A 15091-nucleotide genomic window follows, 5' to 3' on the forward strand; every position below is an offset into this window, starting at 1 on the left:
TCTGAGTACTGTCTCAGATCCCCACGGACTCTGAGTACCGTCTGTGCACCCCACAGATTCTGAGTACTGTCTATGCACCCCACAGACTCTGAGTACCGTCTGTGCACCCCACAGACTCTGAGTACTGTCTATGCACCCCACAGACTCTGCGTACCGTCTATGCACCCCACAGACTGAGTACCGTCTATGCACCCCACAGACTCTGAGTACCGTCTATGCACCCCACAGACTCTGAGTACCGTCTATGCACCCCACAGACTCTGAGTACCGTCTGTGCTCTGAGTACCGTCTGTGCACCCCACAGACTCTGAGTACCGTCTATGCACCCCACAGACTCTGAGTACCGTCTATGCACCCCACAGACTCTGAGCACCGTCTATGCACCCCACAGACTCTGAGTACCATCTGTGCACCCCACAGACTCTGAGCACCGTCTATGCACCCCACAGACTCTGAGTACCGTCTATGCACCCCACAGACTCTGAGTACCGTCTATGCACCCCACAGACTCTGAGTACCGTCTATGCACCCCACAGACTGAGTACCGTCTATGCACCCCACAGACTCTGAGTACCGTCTATGCACCCCACAGACTCTGAGTACCGTCTGTGCACCCCCAGACTCTGAGTCTGAAGCTATCTGTGCACCCCACAGACTCTGAGTACCGTCTATGCAGCCAGCCTCTCAGTAGCAGCTCAGTTGCTGGGGCCTGGCAGAGGTGGCTTTTCTTGAACTCCCGCAGGCCTCCCACGGTGCACTCACAAGACACCTTAATATATTGTTTTATTTAATCCTTGGATTCTAAGGAGCTGGGATGCCCAGGCCAGTGACCCCAAACCCCAGCCTTCTTCTTTGTCTAACTTGAAACAAACGCTTGCCCAGACTGAAAAGCTTCCACTGAATGAGATGTGAGACATTTTCCTTCTTCCTTCTCCTTTCAAGCCATAAGCTCTGCCTGCGTGTCCCCAGGGGTGCAGCTTACTTTTGTCATTTCTAAAAAGCCTGACACAGGGCAGGAAGGAACATAGCAATCACAGTAACCACACTCCTTGGGCAAGAATCACCTGTGAGGGTACAGGAGGGGAGCTGTGCAGGCCAGTGCTGGCCAGTGCTGGCCAGTGCAGGCCACCTTCCAGTCCTAAAGTAGCACTTGTTTCCGCTGGCAGCAGACCATAGCTGTGTCCTAGGAGTGCTACCACAGAGTTGCTGTGGCAAGTCAAAAGCAGGGAATGAGTAGGGCTGCATTAGCTTACAGATCAGAATGGGCGTGGAGCCGTGCTGTGGTGATCTGTAAGCTGCTTTGCTAATGCATGGAAGAAACAGCTTTGCAGAGAGGTCAAACCATTGCTGTAGGGGTGTGTGTGTGTGTGTGTGTGTGTGTGTGTGTGTGTGTGTGTGTGTGTGTGTGTGAAGCTGCAAGCCTCCAAGTTCTGTCTGCACTGCAAGGGACTTGTGTGTCCAGCCTCCCACCTGTCTTCACATGGCTGTCCTATTTCTGCTCTCTCCCCCCACTTCTCCTTCCTCCCTTGCTCCCCCCACCCCCAGTGCTGAAGCTAGAACCCAGTGCCTGCTCTGGGCTATCCTAATGCCAGCCTCAGCCTAAATTTTTTTTTCTGTACTGGGGACATTCCCAGTCTGTATTGCTTTCGTTTTAGTTTTGGAGGCAGTAGCTGGCTCCCATAGAGCTCAGGCTGGCCCAGAACTTACTGTGTATCCCAGACTAGCCCAGAGTAGCCTGCACTCCTCCTCCCTTACACCTCCCGAGTGCCGGGATTACATGTATACTGGAATCGGCATCTCGGTTCGGAGGATCTCAGTCCAGGAATTACAACTGGAATGGCCCTGTGGCAAGTAAAAGCCCCTTTCAGAGGCATCGAAAGGCAGGACATCAATGTATCCTTTTGAGGGACACAACCCACAACACATGAGGAAAACAGAACTCAATCTTGTCATGGGGGTGGGCACATAGGGCACCATGGGTCCTTTTGACCATGTGCACTAATGTATAAAGTGTTCTACAGTGGGTTGGGGATTTAGCTCAGTAGTAGAGCACTTGCCTAGCAAGCGCAAGGCCCTGGGTTCAGTCCCCAGCTCCGGAAAAAAAGAAAGAAAAAAAAAAGTGTTCTACAGTGTCCCTTGATTTCCTGGAGTACTAAGGGCCAAAGAAGGGCTCTGACTTCTGGGACAAAGAGGTCCCAGTTGACACATATACAAAAGGATATACAGCTATAACCTCAGCCCTCAGGAGAACAAAGCAGAGAGATGGCAATTTTGAAGCTAACCTGGGCTACACAGTAGCACTGTCTCTCAAAGAAAGAAAGTCAAATGCAGACAAGAGGAGAAAGGGAGGGAGGGAGGAGCGAGGGAGCATGAAACAACTCCCTTTGGTCACTACCCCGCCCCCGGGCATTAAAGAAGGTCCTGTGAATTTGAATTAGAAAAAAAAATGTTTCATTAACGTACAACCGAATGTTCTATTAAGCTTCATTATGAATGTAGACGGCACATCACGGCCACATTTGCTGTGTCTTAACCGTAAGATTAGGTATTTTCCCAACATAGTTTAGAGCTGCAGAGTATCTCAAAATGCACTTGCTCCCCACTGCTTTAAGTTGCAGCTGTTGGGGTTGGGGGAAGGCTGTACAGGGAATGCTGCAAAAACAGAAGGCCCCAGCTTCACATCTCCAGCACCCACTTAAGAAGCAGGGTGTGGCCTCGAGCAGAGCACAGATCTATGGCCACTGTGCTGGGAGAGCGGGTCAGTAGGGCAGATCCCCAGAGCCCACTGGCTAGCCAACACCCTGCCTTAAAGAATAAGGAGAAACAAAGAAGACACTGGACAATGAATTCTGGCTGCTGTAGACACACACATGTAACACACACACACACACACACACACACACACACACACACACACACACACACACACTACAGCAGTGGTTTGACCTCACTGCAAAGCTGTTTCCTTCATACATCAGCAAAACAGCTTGAGGGTCACCATAGCACAAGGCTCCATACCCATCCTGATCTGTAAGCTAACACAACTACTTTCCCTCCATTACCCTGCCTGTGCGTTTAAGCCATTTAGTTGGGTGCAGTGGCAGAGTCTTAAATCCTGGTATTTCATATTTTTTCTCATGATAAAAGAACAAAGAAACCTGTTTACACACACACACACACACACACACACACACACACACACAGCCTACATGATGGACCAGTGAGTTAGGTTACTTGTGGCCAAGCCTAATGGCCTACGTTCAATCCCTGGGATTCACATGATGTAGAGAGAGAAGATATTTCGGTAAGCTGTCCTCTAACCCAGCCATGTTCTGTGGCATGCCCATGCACACCCACACACCCCGAGTGAACAAGTGTACCTTGAAAAGCCCCCAGTAAACAAAATAAGAACATCAATTAACCAGACTGTCAAGAAGTAGCATACATAAATATGGAAAGGGATTAAAACTTGGCTCAACAGTGGTGGGAATAACATCATGTTGTCAGGGAAAGCAAGCCTCTGCCCAGAAAATGCTAGGTCCTCCCAGGGGTTACCAAAACCTGACTTGAGACATGCACTGAAGTGACCTAATATTGTGTGTTTATCTGTGTCTATCTTTCTCTCTGTGTGCCTTTGGTTATGTATGTGTCTCTGGTTGTGTGTATGTGTATTTTGTACATGTCTCTATGTGTGTTTCTGTCTGTGTATATGTGTCTGTTTCTGTGTATGTGTGTGTCTCTGTGTGTCTATGTCTGTGTCTCTTTGTGCATCTGTGTCTTTCTGTCTCCCCCCACACCTTGCTCTCTCTGTGTGTATCTCCTCTGTGTGTGTATCTCCTCTGTGTGTCCATCTCTGTGTGTGTATCTCCTCTGTGTGTGTCCATCCTCTGTGTGTGTCCATCCTCTGTGTGTGTATCTCCTCTGTGTGTGTATCTCCTCTGTGTGTGTATCTCCTCTGTGTGTGTATCTCCTCTGTGTGTCCATCTCTGTGTGTGTCTCTCCTCTGTGTGTATGTGTCTCCTCTCTGTCTCAATGTCTGTCTTGAGTTTCACCATGTAATCTACGAGTCTGAAGCTCTCTACTGTCTTCCAGCCTGTGCTTCCTGAGTGCTGGGACTGCAGACACGAGCCACCACACCTGGGACTCTTCATGCAGAAATACAGCCTGCTTCTATTTTTTGTGACTTATGGAGCCTGAAAAGCCCCAGGACAACAGAATTTCTGCGAAGGAAATCGGATTTTAGTTACTACCTTTTGAAGGGACCAAGCAGAACTCACCCTGAAAGAAAGCCCCCTCTCCTTACCTGCCAGGTAGAGGCCAGCAGCTTGATGGGTGGTTCCCCAGGCCCCCGAGTAGCCTGCCTCACCCTCCCAGCAGCCCGGGCTGGAAACGAGCTCTCAAGTTGTTCTCAGTCCCACCAGGCACTTCTCCATCCTTCTTCCGCCCAAGCTCCTGGCTCTGGCTGTTTGCTTAAAGCCAGCCGCCAAGGCAACCCTCAGCTGACCTAGCCTGCTATCTGTGGGCCAGCTGTCCCCTCTCGTTCCTGGAAACACAAACAGACGTTTCTCTGTTCCAACTCCAAGGTTAAGTGCCAGGTTGCTGAGGAACCAGCTGTCTGTTTCTCCTCGGGCTAAGTAGGACCCCAAATAAATCAAGGTGCCCACCGTGGGCATCCTCAGTGTCCGCTGCTTTGGCTCAATGCAACAGTGGGGACTACCCCAGAATCGGACTTGAATGGGTCTGAGGGAGGGTCCAGACAAAACCTGGCACCTAGCCAGGTGGTTTTTAAGAAGCTCCCACAAAGTGAAAACCACACGTGTGACCCTGAGCTACCAAAGAGGGAAGCAAAGCAGCCGTACTGGTGCTACCTGCCCTCCAGGCATTTGCCACAGGCTGAGAGTTGGTAGTCACACAGCCCATGGGGATGACAGATCACTGTTCTCTTACAACCCCAGAGAGCGGCCGCCTCCTGCTAGGTGCCCCACAGCTGCCACAGTGGTCTAATTTGATTTGAGCTAGGCCAAGCCCTGGGGCTTCCCCTGAACCTCTCCTCCAGGAAGACCTGGCTGCAGGCAGGTGGTTTCTCACAAGGGCAGTAAACCTCAGAGCTGGGAGGGGAGGGAGCGGACAAGCACCTTCCAAACACTCTGCCAGGGGCTCTCAGAACCTGAGTGGGGCAGGAAGTGGCCAAAGGCCAGAGCAGACTGGAGGATGTTACTGAGGAGGTAGGCGGTCTCAACTTGCCAGTGGCTGAGAAGAGCCGGCCCTGCCAGTCAGGCAGCAGGGACCTTTGTTAGCTTGCTGCAATGCTGGAGTTGTCCCTCGTGGGCCCAGAAATAAGTCTGAGAAGACTACAGCTTCTCCAGGCTTTGGTCAACCTGTTATCCTATGCAGCCAGCCTCCAAAGGGCCCTCCTCTGCTCAGATAGTTCAGGATCAAGCCCAGTGTCCTCACCTGGGAGTTCATGGCCAGCCCTGGGCCCTGCCTCCCCCACCATGTGCATCTCTACACAGGAACAGCAGACATCATGCCCCTTGTCCCAGTTTCTGCCTCCCACGACTCCACACTCACCACCTCTCGGTGACACCAAGAGTGCGCAATGACAGAAAGACAATTGACTTTATCAGAACAAAAAAACCTGTGCAACGCTATCAAGCTGACCTTGCAGAATGGGAGAGAAACTTTTGCAAACTGGAGATACGATGCCAGCTGAGCTGTTCCTCTGACCTCCACACAAGGGACTTCACAGTAAGGCCTGGGCACCCAACTCCAAGCAGCTGGTTCCTAGGCCTTCTCTTTCCACTTTTAGGAATTTCCCAGAGAGAGGCATTTTAATATTTTAGCTGATTTCCCAGAGGAGTCAGCTAAAAGGACAGGCAATATGACCTTCCTTAAAGGGACAAGGAATTTGCAGCGAGGCCACATCAAAAAAGTCAATTGTTGGAGCTGGAAAGACAGTGACTTAGCAGTTGAGAGTGTCTGACTCTTACAGAAGGCCTGAGTTCACTCGCTGGCATCCGTGTGGCTAACGACTGTCTATAACTCCGATTTCAGGGCACCAGATGCCTCTCCCGGCACCCGCACTTACGTGTGCTCCCCTCCCCCACACACATACACAAAGTTAAAAGTAAATCCCCAGCTGGGCGTGGGGATACAGGCATAATTCAAGCATTCAGGAGGCTGAGGTGACGAGGCTACAAATTCTAGGCTATCCTGGGCTACACAGTGAGAGCCTATCTCAAGACAAAACAGGACAGAACAACAAAACTAACTGGACAAATCAAGTAGGCCTGTCTCCAAACGTGCCAGGAGTCGGAGCATCTAGAGCTACTCTGCAGAAGACTCTGTCCACCCGGTCACTGTCTGGTCATCTAGAGCTACTCTGAAGAAGACTCTGTCCACCCAGTCACTGTCTGGTCATCTAGAGCTACTCTGAAGAAGACTCTGTCCACCCGGTCACCGTCTGGTCATCTAGAGCTACTCTGAAGAAGACTCTGTCCACCCGGTCACTGTTCGGTCTCTCTTGAATCTCTGACTACTCCCAGAAACTTGTCCATGAATCCTCAGCCCTGAGCAGTTGGCCCTGGAGGACCCATGACAATTCAGGAACTGCGCTCCAAGGTTGAGCAGGGGTTCTGAGGAAGCCCATCTGCAGTCACCTACTTGCCCCACACAGAGGCTGAGGCTCCAAGATTAGGACACAACTAGAACACAGAACGTCACAGGGGACACCAAAGATGTGCCTGGTATTGGCTAGAAGACCTGCCATTCAGCGGTGCTTACTCTGCACCAAGCCCTTTATATTTTAAAGCAACCTCTGAGACAGGTTCTTAGCATCTCCTCTTGACATCTGGGCAAGCTGAGCTCAGAGGCCAAATGCTTACCAAAGGCATATGGTGGTAAATGGCACGATGTGAACGCCAAGTTCAACCCCTTAACCATGGGGGCATCCGAACTCAGCACTGCCTGCTATTGGGCCTGTGTGCGCACACCCATGTGCATGCACTCAGTAAGTAAATGTAGACACAAACAAAAACCTACATGGATTTCACACAGCAAACAAATGTAAGCTCGAAACAAAAACCATATCTTTAGGGGACGTTTCTCAACTCACTACACACACACAATCTTTTAGTCTATACTGTTGGATAAGTTAGAAGCAATGATTAAAATATTAAATGCAGAATACATTTTTTTAAAAATTAAGAACACACAACCCAGCTAAAAGTGGGCATAAGAGCTGAGCAGGGACTAGCTTCCGTGAGGTGTCAGTCCCCCAGTAAAACAAAGTAAAAATGCTGAAAAGATCTGAACACCAAAGAAAATTTATGACTAGGAGCCCTGGGATGTCGCAGAGAGGAAGAAGGTTCTTGTCAGGGAAAACTGGGCTCAGTCCCCATCGCTCACATAAAGGAAGACAGAACTGACTCCACAAAGCTGTCCTTTGACCTCCACTTATGCACCATGGCACACATGCCCCTGCCCTAACGTTGTGAATACACACACACAATAATAATGATGACGATAAATACATAGAATGTATCTATATATTTTATATTATATATAATATTTATATGCCATATTATATATAATTATATACATCTCATAATCTAATATATAATTATATTAGTCTTATTGGATTAAGGGCGGGTGACACGGCTCAGGAGGCTACGGTTCCAGCCGAGAAGCCCGGCAACCTGAGTTGGATCCCCAAAGCGCATAGTGAAAGGTGAGAGCCAGCTCCCAAGGTGTCCTCCGACACCCACCAAGGTGCCACATACACCCACCACAGGGTGCACCTGCTCTCCCTTCTCTACAAGAATAAAGAAAAATGAGTTTTTAAAATTACTTTTTTGTTTTTCAAGGCAGGGTTTCTCTGCATAGCCCTGGCTGTTCTGGAACTCGCTTTGTGAACCAGCCTGACCTTGAACTCAGATCCACCTGCCTCTGCCTCCCGAGTGCTGGGATTAAAGGCATGGGTTATTATGTCTAGCTGTTAATTTTTTAATTATAAAAAGCCATGCAATGACCAACGAGCACATACATGGAAAGATGTGCAATGTCATAGTATCTTGTTAGAGAATTACAAATCACAACCAAGAGGATAATACTACCTATCTATCTGAGCAGCCAAAATCCAAAAACTAACAGCAAGTGCTAGTGAGGAGATCGAGCAACGACCCCGGGGGCTTGGCCTGTTCGCATATAGAGCTGACCAGAGAGGGGCTTATTGCATTCAGATGCACAGAGGAGGCAGGACTATTGCATGCAGATAAACCAGGAAGCAGTTTATGTACACATCTGGATCAACGGGGCAGGCTTAGCCAAGCTCAGCGGAAGTCTCTACTGAGCAGTTGTCAGATGGGAAATATGAGGAGTGGGGGAGGCTCTGCGACTCTCGCAGGTCCTTGACATGGCTGTGTCTGTGTTAGCAATGCACCCTTACTCACGGTGTCCTCCGCTTCCCACAGGTACAACCCATCTGGAAAGGTGTTTCTTACAGAATCAAACACACAGTAATCACTATGTTTCCAGTCCCGAAATGAACGCCGGAACCCACAGACAGCATCAAACACTCCCTAACCCTCGGTGATGCCTGCATCCACAGACGACTCAAACTCTGTGGAAGTTGCTTTTATTCTTATATAGACCAACCTATGATAAGGTTTACTTTAGAAATTAGACTCAGAGGGTTGGGATTTGGCTCAGTGGTAGCGCTTGCCTAGGAAGAAATTGGTCCCCAGTTCAAAAAAAGAACCAAAAAAAAAAAAAAAAAAAAAAAAAATTAGACTCAGTCAGAGATTAACCACAAGCCAGGTGAGGTAGAGCCGCGTCTGTAATCCCAGCCCCTGGGAGGCTGAGGTTTGAAAGTTCAAGGCCAGCCTGGACTGCATAGTGAAACCGTGTCGGGGGAGGGGAGGGAAGATTAGCCATAGCTACCACCAAGACATAGACAATTCTGGGCTGAGGAGATGGCTCAGTACATAAAATGTTTGCTATTAGAGTGTGAAGACGGAGGTCAATATTCTGAGAGCCTACGTGAAAAGCTAACTGGGCATGGAGAGCCACCTGTTAGCCTAGTTTTCAGCTGGCAGAGACGAGCTGCCCCAGGGCGACTGGAACTGGTGAGCTCTCAGTTCATTGAGAAACTGCCTCAGTAAACCAAATGAAAAGTGTTTGAGGAAGACACTAATGTCAACTTCCGGCTTCCACATGCACGCTACTGAGACTTTAAAAAAAAAATGCAGGCTGAAGAGATAGCTCAGTGGAAGATTGCTTTGCTACTCTTCCAGGGTCACAGGGGGGACATAAATTCAGTTCCCAGTCCTCACACCAGGCAGCTCACAACTGCCTGTACCTCCCTCTCCAGGAGGTGAGACACACCCTTCTAGACTTCATAGGCAACTGCACAAGTGTCACACAAACACACACACACACACACACACACACACATACACACACAAATAAAAATAATCTTAAAGTTTTGAAAAATAAAATATACTAATATATGTAATAAAGGGTATATACATATTCACGGGGGTAATTGAAATTGTTAAAGTGGTGTGGTGGACAGGACAAGGCTAGGAGGTTACAGCTTTCTGGCGTTTATACAAATAAACAGAAAGTTACGCCCACACCTCACTCATCCATTTAAAAGCTTTGCTCAGAATTTGAAAACAACCAAGATGGTCTTCAAATAGGTAAATGAACCGTGGTCTGGCCCTGCAGTGAGACGTCAGGGAGGAGGAGCCGGCCACACTGGCTGAGGCATGCCTGCCACTGCGTCTGCTGTGCAGGGACCAGAACTCAGGCCCCTTCATCCCTCCAGACCGCTCCGGAGGTGCCAAGGAAGCGCGGAACACTGCACCCTGTACGGATTCCAGCTCATTTCCCTAACTGGACAATAAATAACCATCGTTCAACTGTGCGCAAAGCAGGAGCGCGTGAACCCCTACTGCAAAATCCTTCTCCCCAAATGCAAGTAACCAACTAGCTTTCCGTAGTGATCGACTTCTTTTTTCATTATAAGAGATTTTTTAAAATAATTTTTCAAAATGCAATTATGTGCCCCAGTGATAGAGCTTTGTTTGGTTTGTGTAGGGCCCTGGGTTCAACCTGGGAACACACACACACACACACACACACACACACACACACACACACACACACACAGAAAGCAGGGGCTGAGGATGTCCCACCAGATCTCTAGCACTGCATAACCTGGCCGGTTAGCACATTCCTGTAATCCCAGAACTTGGGGGGTCGGGGGTGGAGGCATGAAGACTATAAGTTCAGAGTCATCCTCAGCTAAATAGTAAGTTTAAAGCTCCCCTGGGGGAGAAAAAGAGGAAGGGGAAAAAATAAAAAGAGAGGAGAGAGGGAATAAGAGGAAGAGAGGGAGGAGGGGAGAGGGGAAAAGAAGGGGAGAGGGGAAAAGAAAGGGAGAGGGGAAAAGAAGGTGAGAGAGAGAACAGATAACCAAATTCTGCTCTGCTCTGTCTCTCTGTCTCTGTCTCTCTATGTATGTATATATGTATATATATATATGTGTGTGTGTGTGTGTATGTATGTATGTATTGTATATATGTATATATACATATATATTGCATATATGTGGACACACACATGCCTGCACATACATACATTTCACTATAATTATACACTTATATGTTACTAGTATATACTATATAATATGCATATATACTATATATCTAGTATATAATAAGCATATACTAATAATATACTTATTACTCTGGCTGTCTATAACTCTACCCCCCTCATTACCTTAAGTAATACAACACACCACACTTATGCCAGGCTCTTCCCATGTGCAGCCCGAGGACACCCACTGCCTTCGACTGCTGTGTACTGCTGTGATAAGAACCATGACCAAGAACAACATGGGGATGAAAGGATTTATGGGCTTACAAATCCCAGCTATAGTGCAGTGAGGGAAGCTGAGGGGGAACGGACTCAGACGCCATGGGGGTGTATTGCTGACTGGCTTGCTCCTCCTGGCTTGCTCAGCCTGCTTTCTTGTAGCACCCAGAACCACCAGCCCAGGGGTGGCCCCCGTAGTGGCCTGGGCTGCCCCCATCCATTATTAATCAAGAAATGTCCCCAGACTTGACTATGGGTAACCAGATGGGATGTTCTCTCTGAACTGAGGTTCCTCTTTCCAGATGATTCTAATTTGTGTCAACTTGACAAAGAGCTAAAAGACACCTGTGAAGTTGTTCCCCTATTTTTTTCCCTGAAACCCCTACAAAATCAGGAGGTTTGGCTTTTCCTATTCGCTTTATGAACGCCTGTGAAAATTCCAGGCCATTCAGCCGAAAAGCCACAAGAGCAAAAACTGTCACTCCACGGAAAGCAGCACGGGCCATTCTAGAGGAAACATGGGGTGTGTGCCCCAGCTGGACACAGGGCCAGTCATTCCCCAGATAGTACTGAATGTCTGCTCCCATGCTTGCAAACGCAGCAGCTTAACCTTGGGGTTTGGATGCAGATTCTGTGGCTCAGCATGTCCAGGGGAACAAAGCCCCAAGATGCACAGCTGGAGGCGGGCTTAGCATCTGTGAGCACCCATCACATAGAGCCCACCTCGCTGAAAAGGCACACAGTGTTCCCGAAGAGCAGAGGAGCCGACACACAGCAGAAGCTGTCCCAGAAGCCCCTGAAGAAAGAGAAACTAGGACGTGGCAAGAGAGTCAGCATAGAATAAACGCAGATAAGACCAGCTTGTTTGAAAGAGTTGTTGTCAGACATGGTGGTACTCACTTGTGATTCTGGCACTGTGAGTTCTAAGCCAGCCTGGCCTACATAGTGAGTACCAGGACAGCCAGGGCTATATGTAAAGAGATCCTGTCTATTAAGGAAAAAAGGAAAAGGGAAAGGAGTCCGTGGGCAGAGGCAGCCTGAGTTATGCACCGAGTTCAAGGCCAGCCTGAGCAGCCTCAAGATACCCTCTAAGTGAAAGTTAAAGGGGTAAAGAGGACTGGCCTGGCATGTCAGCACCCTGGGTTCAATCCCCAGCTCTACAAACAAAAGAAAGTTTGCACCCCCAAACGTGGCAAGGGTAAAATATCTGCTTAGCCTGTTCAAGGCCAGGAGCTCCATTCTAAGCAGCACACATAAACAAGGACTTCATCTGACCGTGAACGGCATGTCACTTCAATGGAACAGTGCCACATGTGTTTCATCTGTGCCCCCCAAAATTAAGGACAGCTGGGTTATCCACGTCCAGCAGTTGTGACCTCCCTCCATCCTCAACCCCCACACATGCCAATCACTGCAACCCCCACACCTGCCAATCAGTGCAACAGTCATACATGTCAATCACTACAACCCTCATATATGTCAATCAGTGCAACCCTCACACCTGCCAATCACTGCAACCCCCACACCTGCCAATCAGTGCAACAGTCATACATGTCAATCACTACAACCCTCATATATGTCAATCAGTGCAACCCTCACACCTGCCGATCACTGCAACCCCCACACCTGCCAATCACTACAACCCATCTCATTTGGGAGGGCCACCTGCAGTGAACCCGCCTCTCGAAGTCCATTTGAGCAACATTTCCCCAAGTCTTTAGTTTTTTATTCTTTAGTCTTTATCCTACAGCCACCTAGAGAGAAGAAGCAAGCCACTTCTCTCCGTGTTACATGTGGTCCTTTTTAGGGGATTGGTTCTTATTCCAGGAGGGACCCACAGTCTGTTTCTGAGTCACGGGCTTCTCTTTCCACGAAAACTCACAGTCCTTCCATGACATCAGAGAACTTAGTTCTGAATCAGACCATGCGGCTCCTGGATCAGAACCTACAGGCTCCTGTCCTGCTTCTATCACACGGTTTCCTAGGAAGCTTATGGGTAACTCTGGCACACAGATGACGGCTGCGGCTTTGCTGTGCAGGCCCACGCTGGTGATGACCTAATCATGCTTACCTTCTCCCTTAACCAAGCCGTCTACACCTTATGCCCTCCAGCAGACAGGCGCCTTGCTGACAAAACATCCCTGTGGGATGTTAGCACTAGAACACATTCTGTATGTAACTCCCGAGCCTCTCCTGGCCAGGCGGCCTGGTCTCTGTCTGAGCTTCTGAAAAATGAGATGGTCACCATCTTCGATGTATCTTTCACTTTAACTCACTCTATTTCTGGAAGTATTTTTTTTTTTTTTTTTTTTTGGTTTTTTTTGGAGCTGGGATCGAACCCAGGGCCTTGCGCTTCCTAGGCAAGCGCTCTACCACTGAGCTAAATCCCCAACCCCGGAAGTATTTTTTTTTAAGAATCCACTTTTAACAATATAGCAGGTGTCATTGTATGGGTCCTACTGTATCATTCAGTCAGGCATGGTGGCATATGACTGTAATCCCAGCAGTCATGCAGCCATGAGGCAGAGACAGGAAGATCAAAAATTCAGGGCCGGCTTGGACTACAGGAAATCTTGTCTTAAAAAAGCTTTAAACTTCTCTGATCAAAAACATGTTTTTTTCTGCTCCACAGGTAAAAAAACAAAACCAAAACAAAAATAACAACAACAAACCCACTGTAGAAAACAAAAACAAAACCAAAACTCTTCCCCAATGGGAAGTGTCTTGACTGCTGTCAACACATCTCCATACTGTCACCCCATTCTGAGAACTTTTATGTTGATGGGCAAGGGACCCTCATCACTCTAGAGTGTTTTGTGTCTTTCTCTAATGTCCCCCCATCCCACAGTACCCACCATGCCCACAGAGATGTATTTCTTTTGCTTACTTGCTAATTTCCACAAAGTCCCTGGAGAAGGGTCGCCTCTACTGTGTCTGCTCTGAACACTAGTATGTGTGGCAGGGAGCATGGGATGAATCTGGAATGAACCAGACAACAATAGTGAATGCTGGGACTGTGTGGCCTAGGGCACAGAGAAGGCACCATGACAGAAGACCCCACCCTGCCGCAGGCCCAGGACCTACAGGATAGGAGAAGGAAGGAAGGCTTCCTTGAAGTGAGGAGCCTACAAGGCATCTGGCAGTGGGCTGGCTTTCCAGGGGTAGCCAGCCTCCCAGCGGCTGGGGCAGGGGGCGTGGAAAGGGAGCCTGATGGTGAGCCAGAAAGGGACACAGAGAATTAGATTGGAGGGCATGAAGGAAACCTGTTGGCAGGGCAGTGACTGTACCAGCCTGAGTTCACCAGGCTCTTGGCACCAACTCTGGGCAGAGCAGGGACTCCAGAGAGCCATGAAAACAGCAAGGCTACCCGATTCTCAAGCTTCCCCAGGAGTAAGGCTGCACATAAGAGAGGATGGCATGGCCTGCTGTGCATTCTTTACTCAACATCCAGGTCAAGGAGGACAGCCAAGTGACCAGCTCCACCACAAGCACCCCAAAAGGCAAATGTCCACACCAATCCTTTAGGTGCTGGAATTATTTTTAAAAATTAAAATAATGCTTTTCCAGCCAAATGGAGGGGGCACACGCCTTTAATCCCAGCACTCCAGTGGCAGAGGCAGGTGGATCTCTGAGTCTGGTCTACAGAGTGAGTTCTTGGACAGCCAGGGCTACACAATGAAACCCTATCCCACCAAAATAGTGATGACAGTTTTCCCACCCTAAGGAATATCTTCCAGCCAGGCCGGAGCAGAGCCCAAGCTTAAACTGACACCACCCTTACATTTTACCTACAGCACCAGTCGAATCAGCCCTCCAAAATGTTGCTGCCTGGAACAGACACCTGCATTTCACAGCCCTGCACCCTGCAGTGGCAGCGGCCCCCACATTCACAGAGAACAGAATGATTTATGTTCCCAGGTAGAAGATTTGCCCATGGTCTGGTTACTAGGGACAACGCAGGCACACAGTTTGGAATGGATCCGTATGGCCCACCCACTGTATCACCTGGACTAGGTAGGCCTCCCCTGCTGCCTGGCACAGAGAAGGCCCTCAAGGGGAAAGGGTGAATGCCTGGGTTTTTTTTGTTTGTTTGTTTGTTTGTTTTAAGCAAAGCTGGTGCCTGAACTGAGTGACGCTTCAAACGGGAAGGAAGAAATGGGACAGTAATAAACAAACAAATAAAAGGTGACCCGGGAGGGAGCACACAGGC

At 48.8% G+C, this 15091-nt stretch overlaps 1 protein-coding gene across 4 annotated transcripts in view; it reads right to left on the reverse strand.

Annotated features, from left to right (window-relative positions):
• Rph3al (rabphilin 3A like (without C2 domains)) overlaps positions 1-15091 on the reverse strand; it is a 143431-nt gene that overhangs the window by 96385 nt on the left and 31955 nt on the right. The window contains exon 1 of one of the 4 annotated variants that reach the window (XM_032913605.1): positions 4304-4454. The exons of 2 other annotated variants lie outside the window; for them this stretch is intronic. The gene's annotated coding sequence lies outside the window, so the exon portion shown is untranslated. Of the gene's footprint in view, positions 1-4303; positions 4456-15091 lie in introns of those variants that run through there. One more of the 4 variants, XM_032913608.1, reaches the window with a different exon arrangement.

Source organism: Rattus rattus, chromosome 9, assembly GCF_011064425.1.
Source record: "Rattus rattus isolate New Zealand chromosome 9, Rrattus_CSIRO_v1, whole genome shotgun sequence".
NCBI classification, from domain to species: Eukaryota; Metazoa; Chordata; class Mammalia; order Rodentia; family Muridae; genus Rattus; species Rattus rattus.